The following is a 19,247-nucleotide window of genomic DNA, read 5'->3' on the forward strand; positions in this document are numbered from 1 at the left end:
GAGTCAGACAAAGTCAGAGAGAGAGAAGAGAAAGAGAGACAGAGTCAGACAAAGAGAGAGAAAGAGAAAAGAGAGACAGAGTCAGACAAAGAGAGAGAGAGAAAAGAGAGACAGAGTCAGACAAAGAGAGAGAAGAGAAAAGAGAGACAGAGTCAGACAAAGAGAGAGAGAGAAAAGAGAGACAGAGTCAGACAAAGAGAGAAAGAAAAAGAGAGACAGAGTCAGACAAAGAGAGAAGAGAAAAGAGAGACAGAGTCAGACAAAGAGAGAAAGAGAAAAAGAGAGACAGAGTCAGACAAAGAGAGAAAGAGAAAAGAGAGACAGAGTCAGACAAAGAGAGAGAGAGAGAAAAGAGAGACAGAGTCAGACAAAGAGAGAGAGAGAGAAAAGAGAGACAGAGTCAGACAAAGAGAGAAAGAGAAAAGAGAGACAGAGTCAGACAAAGAGAGAAAGAGAAAAGAGAGACAGAGTCAGACAAAGAGAGAGAGAGAAAAGAGAGACAGAGTCAGACAAAGAGAGAGAGAGAAAAGAGAGACAGAGTCAGACAAAGAGAGAGAGAGAAAAGAGAGACAGAGTCAGACAAAGAGAGAGAGAGAAAAGAGAGACAGAGTCAGACAAAGAGAGAGAGAGAGAAAAGAGAGACAGAGTCAGACAAAGAGAGAAAGAGAAAAGAGAGACAGAGTCAGACAAAGAGAGAGAGAGAAAAGAGAGACAGAGTCAGACAAAGAGAGAAAGAGAAAAGAGAGACAGAGTCAGACAAAGAGAGAGAAAGAGAAAAGAGAGACAGAGTCAGACAAAGAGAGAGAGAGAGAAAAGAGAGACAGAGTCAGACAAAGAGAGAAAGAGAAAAGAGAGACAGAGTCAGACAAAGAGAGAGAGAGAAAAGAGAGACAGAGTCAGACAAAGAGAGAGAAAAGAGAGACAGAGTCAGACAAAGAGAGAAAGAGAAAAGAGAGACAGAGTCAGACAAAGAGAGAGAGAGAAAAAAAGAGAGACAGAGTCAGACAAAGAGAGAAAGAGAAAAGAGAGACAGAGTCAGACAAAGAGAGAGAGAGAAAAAAGAGAGACAGAGTCAGACAAAGAGAGAGAGAGAAAAGAGAGACAGAGTCAGACAAAGAGAGAGAAGAGAGAGAAAAGAGAGACAGAGTCAGACAAAGAGAGAGAGAGAAAAAGAGAGACAGAGTCAGACAAAGAGAGAAGAGAAAAAGAGAGACAGAGTCAGACAAAGAGAGAGAGAGAAAAGAGAACAGAGAGACAAAGAGAGAGACAAAGAGAGAAGAGAAAAGAGAGACAGAGTCAGACAAAGAGAGAGAGAGAGAAAAAGAGAGACAGAGTCAGACAAAGAGAGAGAGAGAAAAGAGAGACAGAGTCAGACAAAGAGAGAGAGAGAAAAGAGAGACAGAGTCAGACAAAGAGAGAGAAGAGAAAAGAGAGACAGAGTCAGACAAAGAGAGAGAGAGAAAAGAAAAAGAGAGACAGAGTCAGACAAAGAGAGACAGAGTCAGACAAAGAGAGAGAGAGAAAAAGAGAGAGACAGAGTCAGACAAAGAGAGAGAGAGAAAAGAGAGACAGAGTCAGACAAAGAGAGAGAGAGAAAAGAAAAGAGAGACAGAGTCAGACAAAGAGAGAGAGAGAAAAGAGAGACAGAGTCAGACAAAGAGAGAGAGAGAAAAAAAGAGAGACAGAGTCAGACAAAGAGAGAGAGAGAAAAGAGAGACAGAGTCAGACAAAGAGAGAGAGAGAAAAGAGAGACAGAGTCAGACAAAGAGAGAAAGAGTCAGAGAGACAGAGTCAGACAAAGAGAGAAAAAAGAGAGACAGAGTCAGACAAAGAGAGAGAGAGAAAGAAAAGAGAGACAGAGTCAGACAAAGAGAGAGAGAGAAAAGAGAGACAGAGTCAGACAAAGAGAGAGAGAGAAAAAGAGAGACAGAGTCAGACAAAGAGAGAGAGAGAGAAAAGAGAGACAGAGTCAGACAAAGAGAGAGAGAGAAAAGAGAGACAGAGTCAGACAAAGAGAGAGAGAGAAAAGAGAGACAGAGTCAGACAAAGAGAGAGAGAGAGAAAGAGAAAAGAGAGACAGAGTCAGACAAAGAGAGAGAGAGAAAAGAGAGACAGAGTCAGACAAAGAGAGAGAGAGAGAAAAGAGAGACAGAGTCAGACAAAGAGAGACAGAGTCAGACAAAGAGAGAGAGAGAAAAGAGAGACAGAGTCAGACAAAGAGAGAGAGAGAGAAAAGAGAGACAGAGTCAGACAAAGAGAGAGAGAGAAAAGAGAGACAGAGTCAGACAAAGAGAGACAGAGTCAGACAAAGAGAGAGAGAGAAAAGAGAGACAGAGTCAGACAAAGAGAGAGAGAGAGAGAGAAAAGAGAGACAGAGTCAGACAAAGAGAGAGAGAGAAAAAAGAGACAGAGTCAGACAAAGAGAGAGAGAGAAAAGAGAGACAGAGTCAGACAAAGAGAGACAGAGTCAGACAAAGAGAGAGAGAGAAAAGAGAGACAGAGTCAGACAAAGAGAGAGAGAGAAAGAGAAAAGAGAGACAGAGTCAGACAAAGAGAGAGAGAGAAAAGAGAGACAGAGTCAGACAAAGAGAGAGAGAGAAAGAGAAAAGAGAGACAGAGTCAGACAAAGAGAGAGAGAGAAAGAGAAAAGAGAGACAGAGTCAGACAAAGAGAGAGAGAGAAAAGAGAGACAGTCAGACAAAGAGAGAGAGAGAAAAGAGAGACAGAGTCAGACAAAGAGAGAGAGAGAAAGAGAAAAGAGAGACAGAGAGACAGATGCAAAGCAACACATTTTTTAAAAATAGTACAGTATCTCCTGACAGCCTTAAACATTACATTCCTGGCTGGAAGTGCTCTCTCTCTCTACCTGGCTCAGACTGGAGCATTAGCTAGCATACGCACACACACACACACACACGCACACACGCACACACGCATGCACACACGCACAAACACACAACCCCCCCTCATACACAAAGACAAAACTAGGCCTCTTTCTAACATGTTTCTACAGGATATCGAACTCTCTAACTATTTGACAAGGGATAACCAAATCCCTTTGCTAGAGCCCACCTGACCCCCCCCAGAGAGGAGTGGACCCCTCACAAGGTAGCTCGGGAGGGGAGGATATATAGGAGGTGGGGGTGTCTTTGTTTGCTATCACCAGCGTTGAATAGACCTTAGCACTGGTACTTCATATTTGAGTTTCTGAATATAGGAAGGGAGGAGCAAAATGGAGTCATGATCTGATTTGCCGAAGGGAGGGAGGGGGAGGGCCTTGTAGCCATCCCGGAAGGGAGAGTAAAAATGGTGAGACCCGATGACAATCAAACAGGCCCTGACCCGGACCCGATGGACAAGTTAGAATTTCAGACCCGAACCCAATCGCTCCCGGGTCGGGGGTCTCGGGTAAATCCAGCCCACACAGACCCATGAAGACCTCTAATAGGGTGCCGTGTGTGATACAACCCTAACCTGGACCTGGGGAACCTGCATCTCCAATTAAACAGACATCAGAGGATCTTAAAGGGTTCATTCTCAACCCCAATTTCAGCCTTTGCTCAACCCCTTCAAATATATTCTATAAAAATGCATTCAGGTGAGAAGTTATGGGTGAGTGGAATTGCTCATAAATATTCATTTTGGAGGTGTGGAAACGTCGTTGTAACTGATCCCAACACTTTCTCACTAAAACATACTTAACAAAAGTCCACTGGCACGCTCTGATAATAAAGCTACATGCATCCACAGCTCGGGACAGTTAACACGGTGTTAAGGTGCTGATCGGTGGTGTAAAGTACTTAAGTAAAAATACTTTAAAGTACTTGTCGTCTTTGGGAGATATCTGTACTTTACCTTACAATTTATACTTTTAGCCAACTTTTACTTTTACTTCACTACATTCCTAAAGAAAATAATGTACTTTTTACTACATATATTTTCCCTGAAACCCAAAAGTACTCGTTACATTTCGACAGGAAAATGGTCCAATTCACACCACTTATCAAGAGAACATCCCTGGTCATCCCTACTGCCTCTGATCTGGAGGACTCACGAAACAGAGAACATCCCTGGTCATCCCTACTGCCTCTGATCTGGAGGACTCACTAAACAGAGAACATCCCTGGTCATCCCTACTGCCTCTGATCTGGCAGACTCACTAAACACACATGCGTAGTTTGTAAATGATGTCTGAGCATTGGAGTGTGCCCCTGGGTACCCGTAAAAAAAGAAAGAAAATTGTGCCATCTGGTTTCCTTAATATAAGCAATTTGAAGTGGTTTATACTTGATACTTAAGTACATTTGAGCAATTCCATTTACTTGTGATACTTAAGTATATTTAAAACCAAATACTTTTAGAATTTTACTCAAGTAGTATTTTACTGGTGACTTTCACTTTTACCGGAGTCATTTTCTATTAAGGTATCTTTACTTTTTATTATTTTTCCAATGGTCGAATTAACACACAGATTGGTCTTGGGTACTGTATAAAACCTACAACTACTACCAGGGTGACCCCGCTCACAGGTCTGCTTTCACTTTTCAAAATTAGAAGTGCATGGGGATGGGATGAATATTGTAAATGAAAGATCAAAAAGAAAGTTTAGCAACCCATGTGGGATTAGAACTCACAGCCATTGAACCAACGGTTTTAGCAGACTGTACCACCAATCTGTTTTAGCAGACTGTACCACCAATCTGTTTTAGCAGACTGTACCACCAATCTGTTTTAGCAGACTGTACCACCAATCTGTTTTAGCAGACTGTACCACCAATCTGTTTTAGCAGACTGTACCACCAATCTGTTTTAGCAGACTGTACCACCAATCTGTTTTAGCAGACTGTACCACCAATCTGTTTTAGCAGACTGTACCACCAATCTGTTTTAGCAGACTGTACCACCAATCTGTTTTAGCAGACTGTACCACCAATCTGTTTTAGCAGACTGTACCACCAATCTGTTTTAGCAGACTGTACCACCAATCTGTTTTAGCAGACTGTACCACCAATCTGTTTTAGCAGACTGTACCACCAATCTGTTTTAGCAGACTGTACCACCAATCTGTTTAATCAGACTGTACCACCAATCTGTGGTCCTTCTGTGGCTCAGTTGGTAGAGCATGGCGCTTGTAACGCCAGGGTAGTGGGTTCGATTCCCGGGACCACCCATACGTAGAATGTATGCACACATGACTGTAAGTCGCTTTGGATAAAAGCGTCAGCTAAATGGCATATATTATTATTATTATTATTATTATTATTATTATTATATTATTATTATAATCTGTTTTAGCAGTTAGGAAAAAATACAAACACTTGACATGACCACCGTTGTCATCTTTTTCTTGTTATGATGGAAAATAGAGCTATAATTCTCAGAGACGACATGCTTTTTTCATTGTAAAAGCACATAGATGTGAAACGGTAACCAATCATTGGTCTTATGCGGAAATGTGCCATTACATTTGAATGTTGTGTAACGTCAGTAGTCTAGTCAAGTAAGCATTATGCAAAATATATTAGTATTAAAATATATACTCCACTTACCAAGACCATTGCCAAGTAAGGCGAGCTGTGCATTTCATACCGAGCCCCTTCCTTTTGAGATGACATCACGATTTCAATGGTAGAGTTAAACCGCGAGGGGCAAAAATGGCTTGATTTTCCAACATATAAGACCAACAAGACCAACGTATATCACTTTTGCAACAAACCTGTCAAAATGAAGACCTGAATGTATGTGTTTCACGATGACTAAGCATAAAACATGTGATTTCCCATGAAAAACAGTTTAAGGGGATGAAGACATATCTGACCATGAATCAGTGGTGAGGACTATATTATGTCTCGCTACTCCATCAAGGCTCATCTACATCTGCAACCCAAATGGTACACTATTGCCCTATAATACAACACTTTTGACCAGGGTCCAGAGTAGTGAAGTATGTAGGGAAAAGGGTATCATTTGGGACACAATCAAGGCCTCAGTTCTGACAGCAGTAGTATGATGATGGATTGGTTGTTTTGTTCTACCTGTCAATCTCTCTGCTGTCATTGGGTAATATGATCCTTATAGGGGTGTAATATGGGGGTTGTGACTGTTATTTGTTTTGAAGGAGATAGCTGATGGCTGACGGGGTATTTGTTTTGAAGGAGATAGCTGATTGGCTGACGGGGTATTTGTTATGAAGGAGATAGCTGATGGCTGACAGGGTATTTGTTATGAAGGAGATAGCTGATGGCTGACGGGGTATTTGTTATGAAGGAGATAGCTGATGGCTGACGGGGTATTTGTTATGAAGGAGATAGCTGATGGCTGACGGGGTATTTGTTATGAAGGAGATAGCTGATGGCTGACGGGGTATTTGTTTTGAAGGAGATAGCTGATGGCTGACGGGGTATTTGTTATGAAGGAGATAGCTGATGGCTGACAGGGTATTTGTTATGAAGGAGATAGCTGATGGCTGACAGGGTATTTGTTATGAAGGAGATAGCTGATGGCTGACGGGGTATTTGTTTTGAAGGAGATGGCTGACGGGGGTGGTGACTTGGTGGTATTCAGGGGTAAGTTAGATGCAGATAAGGCGCAAACACTGCAGACACACACACACACACACGCCTCTACACTGCCTCAGCCTCAACACGGTATCTTATCCCTCCTGTCAAAGCGTCTCGGCGCTCAACACTCAGTCAGCCCGCGTGTACTTTCACTCTGCTCACATGATAAAGAAAACTAAACTTAATTCCTCATAGTCACCTCATTATCACCACAATATCACGTTTAGCGGTCTGTGGAACGGCCATTAATTATCACCACAATATCACGTTTAACGGTCTGTGGAACGGCATGTACAATGTCAACCACAAAACAAGCTGATCATAATTTGACTGATTTACTGTGTGAAACAGCACCTACTGTGCAGTGTGAAATAGATGTTCAATAGAAGCATAATACACGTTATCAAGTCACAACGAGGCTGACTTCAAATGCCCACATGCATGGGGGGCGTGTGAGTTTCACCTTTGGGGAAGTCATTTTTTCACCATAAAATTTAAGATATGCTACTCTTCCTAATGTAATGAGTAGATTGCATAGTCATAATTTAGGCTAACAATATAACTCAATCCCTATTTGCAAAACAGACAGCTCTGAACAATACATACCTACGCCCATAGTGACAGAGTATGTCTAATCAGAGATCTTTCTTCTCCCTGAGAAAAGGGGACACTGAGAAAAGGGGACACACTGAGGAAAGGGGACACACTGAGGAAAGGGGACACAATGAGAAAAGGGGACACTGAGAAAAGGGGATATGCTGAGAAAAGGGGACACACTGAGAAAAGGGGACACACTGAGAAAAGGGTGCACACTGAGAAAAGGGAACACACTGAGAAAAGGGGACACTGAGAAAAGGAGACACTGAGAAAAGGGGACACTGAGAAAAGGGGACACACTGAGAAAAGGGGACACTGAGAAAAGGGGACACACTGAGAAAAGGGGACACTGAGAAAAGGGGACACACTGAGAAAAGGGGACACTGAGAAAAGGGGACACTGAGGAAAGGGGATACAATGAGATTGTATTGTTTCAAGAGTTCCTAAAGGGTAATGCATTTGTACATGTTTTATTGTAATGCAAGTACTATGTATTTATTGTTACAGGGAAACTGGGTTCTTTTGTTCATTGGACGGCAGACATTTCGAAGAGGAGTGACACAGCGCTCCTATCAATTACATTGAGTTGATTAGGTTAGAATCTGCCTGTGTTTTCCTCTCTTTTCTTTTCAATAGCAAAGTGCAATTGAAAAAAAATTCAAGTTGGGGGTGAGTTCAGCTGGAATTTGGTTAAAAGGACAAGGAATTTGGTTAAATGGACAAGGAATTTGGTTAAAAGGACAAGGAATTTGGTTAAAAGGACAAGGAATTTGGTTAAAAGGACAAGGAATTTGTTGAAACTTTGAGAACTTTCCACCAATCACACACAGTTTCTTTTGTTTTACAGGTGATTCTGAACTGAAGACACGTGTCACCACGTTAAGTCTTAGCCTATTGGTGATAGTCATTTACTCTGAGTTATTCTGTAATGGATCATGTATTTAGTGTACACTGGAATTGAGTATTAATTACTTTGAGTAATACCTAAACCCTTCTACTAGTTGAAATAATTAAATGCATTCCTCATTTTACGGAGCAATTATTTTGATTGACTACACTTATAATTTAGTAGATCTATTGGTAGTTGTTATTTACACTGTAAACTACACCAGGGGTATTCAACTCTGACCCTACGAGGTCCGGAGCCTGCTGGTTTTCTGTTCCATCCGATCATTAATTGCACCCACCTGGTGTCCCAGGTCTAAACTAGTCCCTGATTAGAGGGGAACAACGAAAACACAAAGTGGATCTGGCTTCCAGGTCCAGAGTTGAGTCTGAGGGAATAAATGTGAATGTGTGCGAAATCTCCCTGCTGGTGCCAATACGATAGGCTAGAAAGGATGAAGGGATGGAGGTGGACGAATGGAGAGGGATGGATCGAGGTGGACAGATGGAGGGTTAGAGGGGGATGGATGGATGGAGGGCTGGAGGGGGATGGAGGGCTAGAGGGGGATGGATGGAGGGCTGTAGGGGAATGGATGGAGGGCTGGAGGGGGATGGATGGAGGGAGGGAGGGGGATGGAGAGGGATGGATGGGGAGGGAGGGAGGGGGATGGATGGAGGGCTGGAGGGGGATGGATGGGGGGCTGGAGAGGGATGAAGGGAGGGAGGGAGGGAGGGAGGGAGGGAGGGAGGGAGGGAGGGAGGGAGGGAGGGAGGGAGGGGGAGGGAGGGAGGGAGGGAGGGAGGGAGGGAGGGAGGGAGGGAGGGAGGGAGGGGGAGGGAGGGAGGGAGATGGATGGGGGAATGGATGGATGGAGGGAGAGGGATGGCGGATAAGTAAGACAAATAGTAGAGCCTCAGGTAACAAGTCTAAGCGGTGTCCTCTACATGCGGAGACATCACCCTGTACTCATTTACTTTGTTCAGTCGTTCTTTTGTCCTCCTCACATTCCTCCCATCCAGAGACGAGTACACCTGTAACTCCGTAGCCCCGGGATCAAAATCAACGATCCCTCCATCCACCTATCCACACCCATCTCTACACCACCTTTAACCCCTCTTCGGCTTCAGTTTTGGCAGAGAAACCAGGATCTACAGTTTAGAGTGACATTGAGCTGGTTTGGTCACCGAAAGGGGAGAGGCCCTACCCCACTACCACCAATCATAGTGTGTTGCTGGAAAAATGTATAGCAAGAGCTTTACACCCCTTGCTATACTGTTGATAAATAGTCACCTGTCTAACAGAACACAGAGGGTGTTCTCTAATGGAAGCGTCTCCAACATAATCCAGGTAGAATCAGGAATTCCCCAGGGCAGCTGCCTAGGCCCCTTACTTTTGTTCAATCATTACTAACGACATGCCTTGAGTAAAGCCAGTGTGTCTATGTATGCGGATGACTCAACACTATACATGTCAGGTACCACAGTGACTGAAATGACTTAACAAAGAGCTGCAGTTCGTTTCAGATTGGGTGGCAAGGAATACGTTAGTCCTTAATATTTCAAAAACTATAAGCATTGTTTTTAGGACAAATCATTCAGTAAACCCTAAACCTAAATCTTATAATAAATAATGTGGTAATTGAGCAAGTTGAGGTATCATGGTCAAAACATGTTGATACAACAGTAGCTAAAATGGGGAGAAATCTGTCCATAATAAAGCACTGCTCTGCCTTCTTAACAGCATTATCAACAAGGCCCGTCCTACAGGCCCTAGTTTTGTTTCACCTGGACTACTGTTCGTGTGGTCAGGTTCAATAAAGAGGGACTTAGGAAAATTGCAATTGGCTCAGAACAGGGCAGCACGGCTGGCCCTTGGATTTACACAGATAGCTAACATTGAATAATATTCAAGTCAATCTCTCCTGGCTCAAAGTGGAGACCCTACCCCACCATCACCAGGAGAGATGAGGGAGGCCCTAAACCACCACCACCAGGAGAGATGAGGGAGACCCTACCCCACTATCACCACTAGGAGAGATGAGGGAGGCCCTACCCCACCATCACCACCACCACCAGGAGAGATGAGGGAGGCCCTACCCCACCACCACAAGAGATGAGGGAGGCCCTTCCCCAACACTAGGAGAGATGAGGGAGGCCCTACACACAATACCCCATAATTATAAAGCAAAAATGATTTTTAGAAATGTTTGCAAATGTATTTAAAAAAAAACGAAAATATAACATTTACATAATGTAAGTATTCAGACCCTTTACGCTGTAGTTTGTGGAAGCACCATTGGCAGCGATTACAGCCTCGAGTCTTCTTTTGTATGACGCTACAGGCTTGGAACACCTGTATTTAGGGAGTTTCTCCCATTCTTCTCTGCAGATCCTCTCAAGCTCTGTCAGGTTGGATGGGGAGCGTCGCTGCACATCTATTTTCAGGTCTCTCCAGAGATGTTCGATCGGATTAAAGTCCGAGATCTGGCTGGGCCACTCAAGGACATTCAGAGACTTGTCCTGAAGCAACTCCTTCGTTGTCTTGGCTGTGTGCTTAGTGTTGTTGTCCTGTTGGAAGGTGAACTTTCGCTCCAGTCTGAGCTCCGCTCTGTAGAGGTTTTCATCAAGGATATCTCTGTATTTTGCTCCGTTAATCTGTCCCTCGATCCTGACTAGTCTCCGAGTCCCTGCCACTGAAAAACATCCCCACAGCATGAGGCTGTCACCACCATGCTTCACTGTAGGGATGGTCCCAGGTTTCCTCCAGATTAGCATTCAGGACAAAGGATTCAATCAGAGAATCTTGTTTTTCATCGTCAGAATCCTTTAGGTGCCCCTTACTGAGGAGCGCTTTCCGTCTGGCCACTATCCCATAAAGGCCTGACTGGTGGAATGCTGCAGAGATTATTGTCCTTCTGAAAGGTTCTCCCATCTCCAGAGGTGACCAAGAACCATCGGGTTCTTGGTCACCTCCATGACCAAGGCCCTTCTCCCCCGATTGCCCAGCTTGGCCGGGCGGCCAGCTCTAGGAAGAGTCTTGGTGGTTCCAAACTTCTTCCATTTAAGAATGATGGAGGCCACTGTGATCTTGTGGACCGTTAATGCTGCAGACATTTCTTTGGTGCCCTTCCCCAGATCTGTGCCTCGACACAATCCTGTCTCGGAGCTCTAAGGACAATTCCTTTTACCTCATGGCTTGGTCGACTTGGGACTTTATATAGACAAGTGTGTACCTTTCCAAATCATGTCCAATCAATTGAATTTACCACAGTTGGACTCCAATCAAGTTGTAGAAACATCTAAAGGATGATCAATGGAAACAGGATGCACCGGAGCTCAATTTCAAGTCTCATAGCAAAGGGTCTGAATACTTATGTAAAGAAAGTATTTCTGTTTTTTAATTTTAATATATTTGCGAAAATGTCTAAAAAACGGTTTTCGCTTTGTCATTATGGTGTATTGGGTGTAGATTTATGAGGAACATCATTTATTTAATCTATTTTAGAATAAGTCTGTAACGTAATAAAATGTGGAAAAATGCAAGGGGTCTGAATACTTTCTGAAGTCACTGTATATATAGTAATGCAACGACAATAAAACTATTTGGATGTTCACATACATGCGCAGGCCAATTCCTGTTCAATTCCTGTTCAATTCCTGTTCAATTCCTGTTCAATTCCTGTTCAATTGAACACGGGAGCTTCTCCAATCATGTGCATGAGTTGACGACTTAAGATGGCATTGTACCCTGCCCCAGGCAACAAAACTGTGTTTTTATTTGTTTGTTATTTTACTCTGAGCCAGAAAACAACATACCTCTCTGCCAGCTCTCCATGTTCATAGATATGTCTGTAGATAATAGTGACAATAATAATAATACTAATTAAAAAGGACTAGAGGCAGTGAAGTCTGTGGTAATGACTTCATTTGGCAGTGATGATGGAAGTGATGAAATGCGTGTGTGTTTGTGTGTGTGGCCTGCTTGCGTTCCTGCCTGTGCATGCTTTAGTAGCATGTTTATAGAAGGTGTGGGCCTTGTTAAGAAGAATGCACCCCCGCCCACAGCGTGTTCTGATATCCTGAACCCGTCCTCCTCTCCCTCCGTTTTGAAACAGAAAGGGTCGTTCGAAAGACCCATAATCCTGTTGCTTCCCATAATGTTGCTTCCTGTTGCTTCATGTTGCTTCACGTGTTGCTTCACATGTTGCTTCACATGTTGCTTCACGTGTTGCTTCACATGTTGCTTCACGTGTTGCTTCACATGTTGCTTCACGTGTTGCTTCACGTGTTGCTTCACGTGTTGCTTCACATGTTGCTTCACATGTTGCTTCACGTGTTGCTTCACGTGTTGCTTCACGTGTTGCTTCACGTGTTGTGACGTTGTTGTTGTTTTGTATTTATCTCAATAGACCTTTGTGGTTTAGAAAGATCAAATCTAAATAAACATAAACCACATTGAGGTAAACTATTAACACAAAATTATACTTCATATTCATCATCTCCAGCATCACCTCAAAATAAATAAATAAAAATTGTGAAAATTGTTTCTATGTTTTGTGGGAAAAAAGGATGACATAATTACATAGGATGACATATTTAACCAGTTGGTAGACAATTGTTTAAAATCACATGATGCACACTGATGATGTCATTGGAAACACTTATCTTTCCTTTCAGATCTGTATACGGAATCTACACACCTGGATTCAATACAACTTTATTTGTATAACACTGTTTACAACCTTTTCCTGCAGTGGGCTAAATATTATCACACAGAGTATTTCTTGGTAGTCGTAAACAAATCTACTGTGGAATAAAAGTATACACCTCGCACACATGGTAATGGACTTAAAAAAGAAGACACCTGTGCCATTTCAGATATAGGGTTGAAATGTATTCAATGTTGAGTTTGCATCCCAATATTACACTTTAAAATAATAATAAATCATGTTTATTAATTCTGAAAAATATGAATACATTCCACCCACGAAGCCACTAGAGGGCGATTTGGTCATTTGACTGCAAGAAAGTGCTAGAAAACACGGAGAGCAATCAGTCGAGGACACTTAACAAGCATATACCCTGACCTAAACCTTCCCAGACATCTAGCCACGCCATCAGGGACGGGGCTCCTTTCTTGGAAAAGGACGGGACAAAGCTAGCAAGCTCATAGTTTACAGACACAGCCTTAACAAGCATATACCCAGACATAAACCCTCCTAAACAACGAGCCACGCCATCAGGTAAAGTGACACGCAACCATTCCCTTCTTGGAAGTGGACGAGACTAAAACGTTCCTAAACACCTAGTCTAGGAACAGTGACGAACACGATGTAATGACCTTTTGGAAGTGGACGAGACTAAAACCCTCCTAAACACCTAGTCTAGGAACGGTGACGAACACGATGTAATGACCTTTTGGAAGTGGACGAGACTAAAACCCTCCTAAACACCTAGTCTAGGAACGGTGACGAACACGATGTAATGACCTTTTGGAAGTGGACGAGACTAAAACCCTCCTAAACACCTAGTCTAGGAACGGTGACGAACACGATGTAATGACCTTTTGGAAGTGGACGAGACTAAAACCCTCCTAAACACCTAGTCTAGGAACGGTGAGGAACACGATGTAATGACCTTTTGGAAGTGGACGAGACTAAAACCCTCCTAAACACCTAGTCTAGGAACGGTGACGAACACGATGTAATGACCTTTTGGAAGTGGACGAGACTAAAACCCTCCTAAACACCTAGTCTAGGAACGGTGACGAACACGATGTAATGACCTTTTGGAAGTGGACGTGACTAAAACCCTCCTAAACACCTAGTCTAGGAACGGTGAGGAACACGATGTAATGACCTTTTGGAAGTGGACGAGACTAAAACCCTCCTAAACACCTAGTCTAGGAACGGTGAGGAACACGTTGTAATGACCTTTTGGAAGTGGACGAGACTAAAACCCTCCTAAACACCTAGTCTAGGAACGGTGACGAACACGATGTAATGACCTTTTGGAAGTGGACGAGACTAAAACCCTCCTAAACACCTAGTCTAGGAACGGTGAGGAACACGATGTAATGACCTTTTGGAAGTGGACGTGACTAAAACCCTCCTAAACACCTAGTCTAGGAACGGTGACGAACACGATGTAATGACCTTTTGGAAGTGGACGAGACTAAAACCCTCCTAAACACCTAGTCTAGGAACGGTGACGAACACGATGTAATGACCTTTTGGAAGTGGACAGGAAATAACTTGCTTGTGGTTTATAGACAGACGTAGTCTCGATAACAAGCAACCAGATACAGCATCAAACAGCTCTATCTGTGGAGGAGACGGTGGCAAGAGGCCTGCAAACCAGGTGGTTAAACCACAACGCTATAACTGTCTGTTGGGGGGTGTGTGCTGTGTACGGGGTATACATATTATAGGGTATTCCTAGAAAAAAGGGGGTCTGGATGGATGGTGCTGTAACAGCTATACTATTCTGGGGAATGGAGGAGAGTGGAGAGAGAATGAACAGAGTGAAAAAGAGAAAGAAACAGACAGAGAGAGACAGAGAAAGAAACCGACAGAGAGAGACAGAAAGACATATAGAGACATAGAGAGACAGAGAGAGACAGAGAAACAGAGAGAGACAGAGAAAGAAACCGAGAGAGGGAGTGAGAGACAGAGAGAGACAGAGAAAGAAACCGACAGAGAGAGACAGAGAGACAGAGAGACGGAGAGAGACAGAAAGAAACCGACAGAGAGAGACAGAGAGACATAGAGAGACATAGAGACACAGAGAGAGACAGAGAGACAGAGAGAGACAGAGAAAGAAACTGAGATAGAGAGACAGAGAAACAAACCGAGAGAGGGAGTGAGAGACAGAGAGAGACAGAGAAAGAAACCGACAGAGAGAGACAGAGAGACAGAGAGAGACAGAGAAAGAAACCGACAGAGAGAGACAGAGAGACAGAGAGAGACAGAGAAAGAAACCGACAGAGAGAGACAGAGAAAGAAACCGACAGAGAGAGACAGAGAGACAGAGAGAGACAGAGAAAGAAACCGACAGAGAGAGACAGAGAAAGAAACCGAGAGAGAGAGACAGAGTGACAGAGAGAGACAGAGAGAGGCAGAGAAACAAACCGAGAGAGGGAGTGAGAGAAAGACACTGACAGAGAGAGTGACCAGTTAGTGAATCCAGGAAACCACAGTTTGGTGTTAAGCAGAGAAACCACCAATTACTTTGAGAATGGATAGAGTGGAGTAGAGAGAGAGAGAGAGAGAGAGAGAGAGAGAGAGAGAGAGAGAGAGAGAGAGAGAGAGAGAGAGAGAGAGACAGAGACAGAGACAGAGAGACAGAGACAGAGACAGAGACAGAGACAGAGAAACTTAGAGAAAGAAACCAAGAGAGAGATAGTCAGGTCAGTTGCAGTATATGATGAGTTTAGTTAACCACAGTTTGATGTTAACCACTGAGCCAGATACTTGTAGGTCTACATTGAAATAGTTAGGTTCTGCCGTGTAGCATTCCTCAAGTCTCATATGGCAGTAACACCTTCCCAGGCCTTAAATACAGTAGGAAATACATACAGGTACATCTCATACTGTACAGTAACACCTTCCAGACCTTTACAGTAAGCCAAATACAGTATAGTTACAGTAAACACTGGACATGAATAAACGTCTAACTGTATGAATGTGAGGGGAACCGGTAGGTAGAGGCCTCCTTGGTGAAGCTCAAGGATAGACAGTTTTCTTAGAGGAGGAAGTGGGGGTGGAGGGGTTGGGGGTGAGGAAGACTTGGTTGGGGATGAGGAAGACGTGTTTGGGGTGAGGAAGACTTGGTTGGGGATGAGGAAGACGTGTTTGGGGGTGAGGAAGACTTGGTTGGGTCGGAAGAGGAAATGATTAGCAGCACCATGCGTCAGCTGTACTACTGTGGCTATATGCTGACTTACTTGCCTTATCGAAATAGGAAGGGGCCTTACGTTAACTCTATACGTAGGCTTTCACACGGCCATACTTTGTTTCTACGCATCACTAATCCCCTAGAGTAGACAGTGTAGCGAACAGGGAAGGAAGGGAGGGATATACACACATCTACCCCATAGTGACTGACTGACTGCTAGACTGACTCCTGCTTCTGTTGCTGAAATATGCAATGAAGATCTTGGCTGGGCTGTGTGAAGGCAGGGACTTGAAAAGCTGGAGCAATATCACAGGGTCATGTCAAGGAAGAGGAGGGGCTGAGAGGAGACTGACAGAGAGAGAAGGAGGGATGGAAGGAAGGAGGGAATAAGGGAAGGAGGGAAAGAGATCTCTCCCCATTTTAGCAACTATTGAGTCCCTATTTTAGAACCATGACAGCTTGATATCTAGGGTTTTACACCCAGTAGTTTAGTCCTCTCAACTTCCTCAATCACCACATAATTCAATAACAGATCTAGGTGATGTTTAGGGTTGAGCGAGTGATTATGTTAAGGGTGGCAATTATTTATTTGAATGTTACAACTGGCGTGTATACTGTTGAGTCATCAGCGTACATAGATACACAGGCTTTATTCAAGGTCAGTGGAAGGTCATTAGTATGAACACAAACCAATAGTGGCTTTGCATTAGAGAGGCTTCCAGGAAAGAAACCCTCTGTGTTCTGCTAGATATTTCACCTTTGACCCATGACAAGGCTGAGGACGTAAATCCATGACACTTCAGTTTTTTCAGCAATAGGTTATGATCAATGATATCAAAAGCCACACTGAAGTCTGGTCAAACAGCTCCCACAATCTTCTCATTATCAATTTGAAACAACCTCCCTGCTCCTAAGGGGAAGATGAAAACATGTTTTTTTTTACTTCATATTCATCCTTTCCAACATCGCTTCAACATCAACATATGTGAAAATGGCACATTTCTATGGTTTGTAGTAAAAAAGGTTGGACAGCTGCTAGGTGGATTCACCAATATGTCAGTATGTCCTCGTCTACAGACATGAGACTGGAGGTTGGACAGCTGCTAGGTGGATTCACCAATATGTCAGTATGTCCTCGTCTACAGACATGAGACTGGAGGTTGGACAGCTGCTAGGTGGATTCACCAATATGTCAGCTTGTCCTCGTCTACAGACATGAGACTGGAGGTTGGACAGCTGCTAGGTGGATTCACCAATATGTCAGTATGTCCTCGTCTACAGACATGAGACTGGAGGTTGGACAGCTGCTAGGTGGATTCACCAATATGTCAGCTTGTCCTCGTCTACAGACATGAGACTGGAGGTTGGACAGCTGCTAGATGGATTCACCAATATGTCAGTATGTCCTCGTCTACAGACATGAGACTGGAGGTTGGACAGCTGCTAGGTGGATTCACCAATATGTCAGTCTGTCCTCGTCTACAGACATGAGACTGGAGGTTGGACAGCTGCTAGATGGATTCACCAATATGTCAGCTTGTCCTCGTCTACAGACATGAGACTGGAGGTTGGACAGCTGCTAGGTGGATTCACCAATATGTCAGTATGTCCTCGTCTACAGACATGAGACTGGAGGTTGGACAGCTGCTAGGTGGATTCACCAATATGTCAGCTTGTCCTCGTCTACAGACATGAGACTGGAGGTTGGACAGCTGCTAGGTGGATTCACCAATATGTCAGCTTGTCCTCGTCTACAGACATGAGACTGGAGGTTGGACAGCTGCTAGGTGGATTCACCAATATGTCAGCTTGTCCTCGTCTACAGACATGAGACTGGAGGTTGGACAGCTGCTAGGTGGATTCACCAATATGTCAGTATGTCCTCGTCTACAGACATGAGACTGGAGGTTGGACAGCTGCTAGGTGGATTCACCAATATGTCAGTATGTCCTCGTCTACAGACATGAGACTGGAGGTTGGACAGCTGCTAGGTGGATTCACCAATATGTCAGTATGTCCTCGTCTACAGACATGAGACTGGAGGTAGGACAGCTGCTAGGTGGATTCACCAATATGTCAGTATGTCCTCGTCTACAGACATGAGACTGGAGGTTGGACAGCTGCTAGGTGGATTCACCAATATGTCAGTATGTCCTCGTCTACAGACATGAGACTGGAGGTTGGACAGCTGCTAGGTGGATTCACCAATATGTCAGTATGTCCTCGTCTACAGACATGAGACTGGAGGTTGGACAGCTGCTAGGTGGATTCACCAATAAGTCAGTATGTCCTCGTCTACAGACATGAGACTGGAGGTTGGACAGCTGCTAGGTGGATTCACCAATAAGTCAGTATGTCCTCGTCTACAGACATGAGACTGGAGGTAGGCAAGCGACCTTCTTGGAAAGAAACAAGATACTACTGCATCTCTGTGTTCACTAAGAACACCATCGTAAGTTGCGAATCATTTGAAGAAGAGTAAGTACCATAATAGTCTTCAGGAAGCATCACTAGGATGCCCTGTGTTTGTGTTGCCCGGGATACTGTAGCAACGTTATACATCAGAGAGTGTTGAGTGGAACCCTGACATTTCTACCAGACTACAACCAACCACGCCACTCAGTTCTCTAACAACCCATAATGCTAAAAACACACTCTCACAGCTCAGCTTTACCCTTCAAGAAAAGAGCTTTGAACCTATACTTTATAGCTTTATAAATATCCAAAGCAGTAACTGATGCAGTAAGTACTGTATCTAGATTCCACATATTTATTTTATTCAAGCTACAGAGTACCGGGTGTTAGGAGTGTTTTCTGTAGAAATCTTGCGTGTGATGCAAGCGGAGGCATGTGGCAGCGGCTAACCACTGAGGTGGTTTCATGCTTGGCCCCAGTGTTGGTGTGTGGGCTGTGGCAGACACACTCCAAAGACTGTCGGTGTGGTTGGCTGGACTAGTGTATCCTAGCGTTAGTGTAGCATGAAATAACATAGCATTAGCGTAACCTAGCGTTAGTGTAGCATAGCACAGCACAGCTGGGACCGCTGCGGTTTCACGCACCCTAGGAGACCTGCCTCAACAAGCAGCCTACTGTTGGCACTTAGAGCCCTCTGCTCCCTCTCTTCGCCACAGGAAACTACCATTCTGCAGCAGGGCAGGGGAAAACTCCATTCCGGCTCAATCATCATTAGAGTAGTTAGGGGGAAACAAGGTGGGTGCCATTAAATAGCCTAATGGAATAGGAAGAGGGAAACTGTGAGAGGTGCCGTGAGGGGAGCCATTCTGGCTCACTCAGCTTTAGAGTAGTCAT

General features: G+C 44.0%; 1 long non-coding RNA gene across 1 annotated transcript; it reads left to right on the forward strand.

The window, feature by feature from the left end:
- Window positions 1–16,746: 16,746 nt before the first annotated feature.
- LOC127915591 (uncharacterized) lies at window positions 16,747–18,312 on the forward strand. The gene is made up of 3 exons (XR_008091389.1): window positions 16,747–17,113; window positions 17,998–18,117; window positions 18,254–18,312. It is a non-coding gene; the product is annotated as an uncharacterized LOC127915591 (long non-coding RNA).
- Window positions 18,313–19,247: the final 935 nt, after the last annotated feature.

The sequence above is a fragment of the Oncorhynchus keta genome, chromosome 35 (assembly GCF_023373465.1).
Source record: "Oncorhynchus keta strain PuntledgeMale-10-30-2019 chromosome 35, Oket_V2, whole genome shotgun sequence".
Taxonomy (NCBI): Eukaryota; Metazoa; Chordata; class Actinopteri; order Salmoniformes; family Salmonidae; genus Oncorhynchus; species Oncorhynchus keta.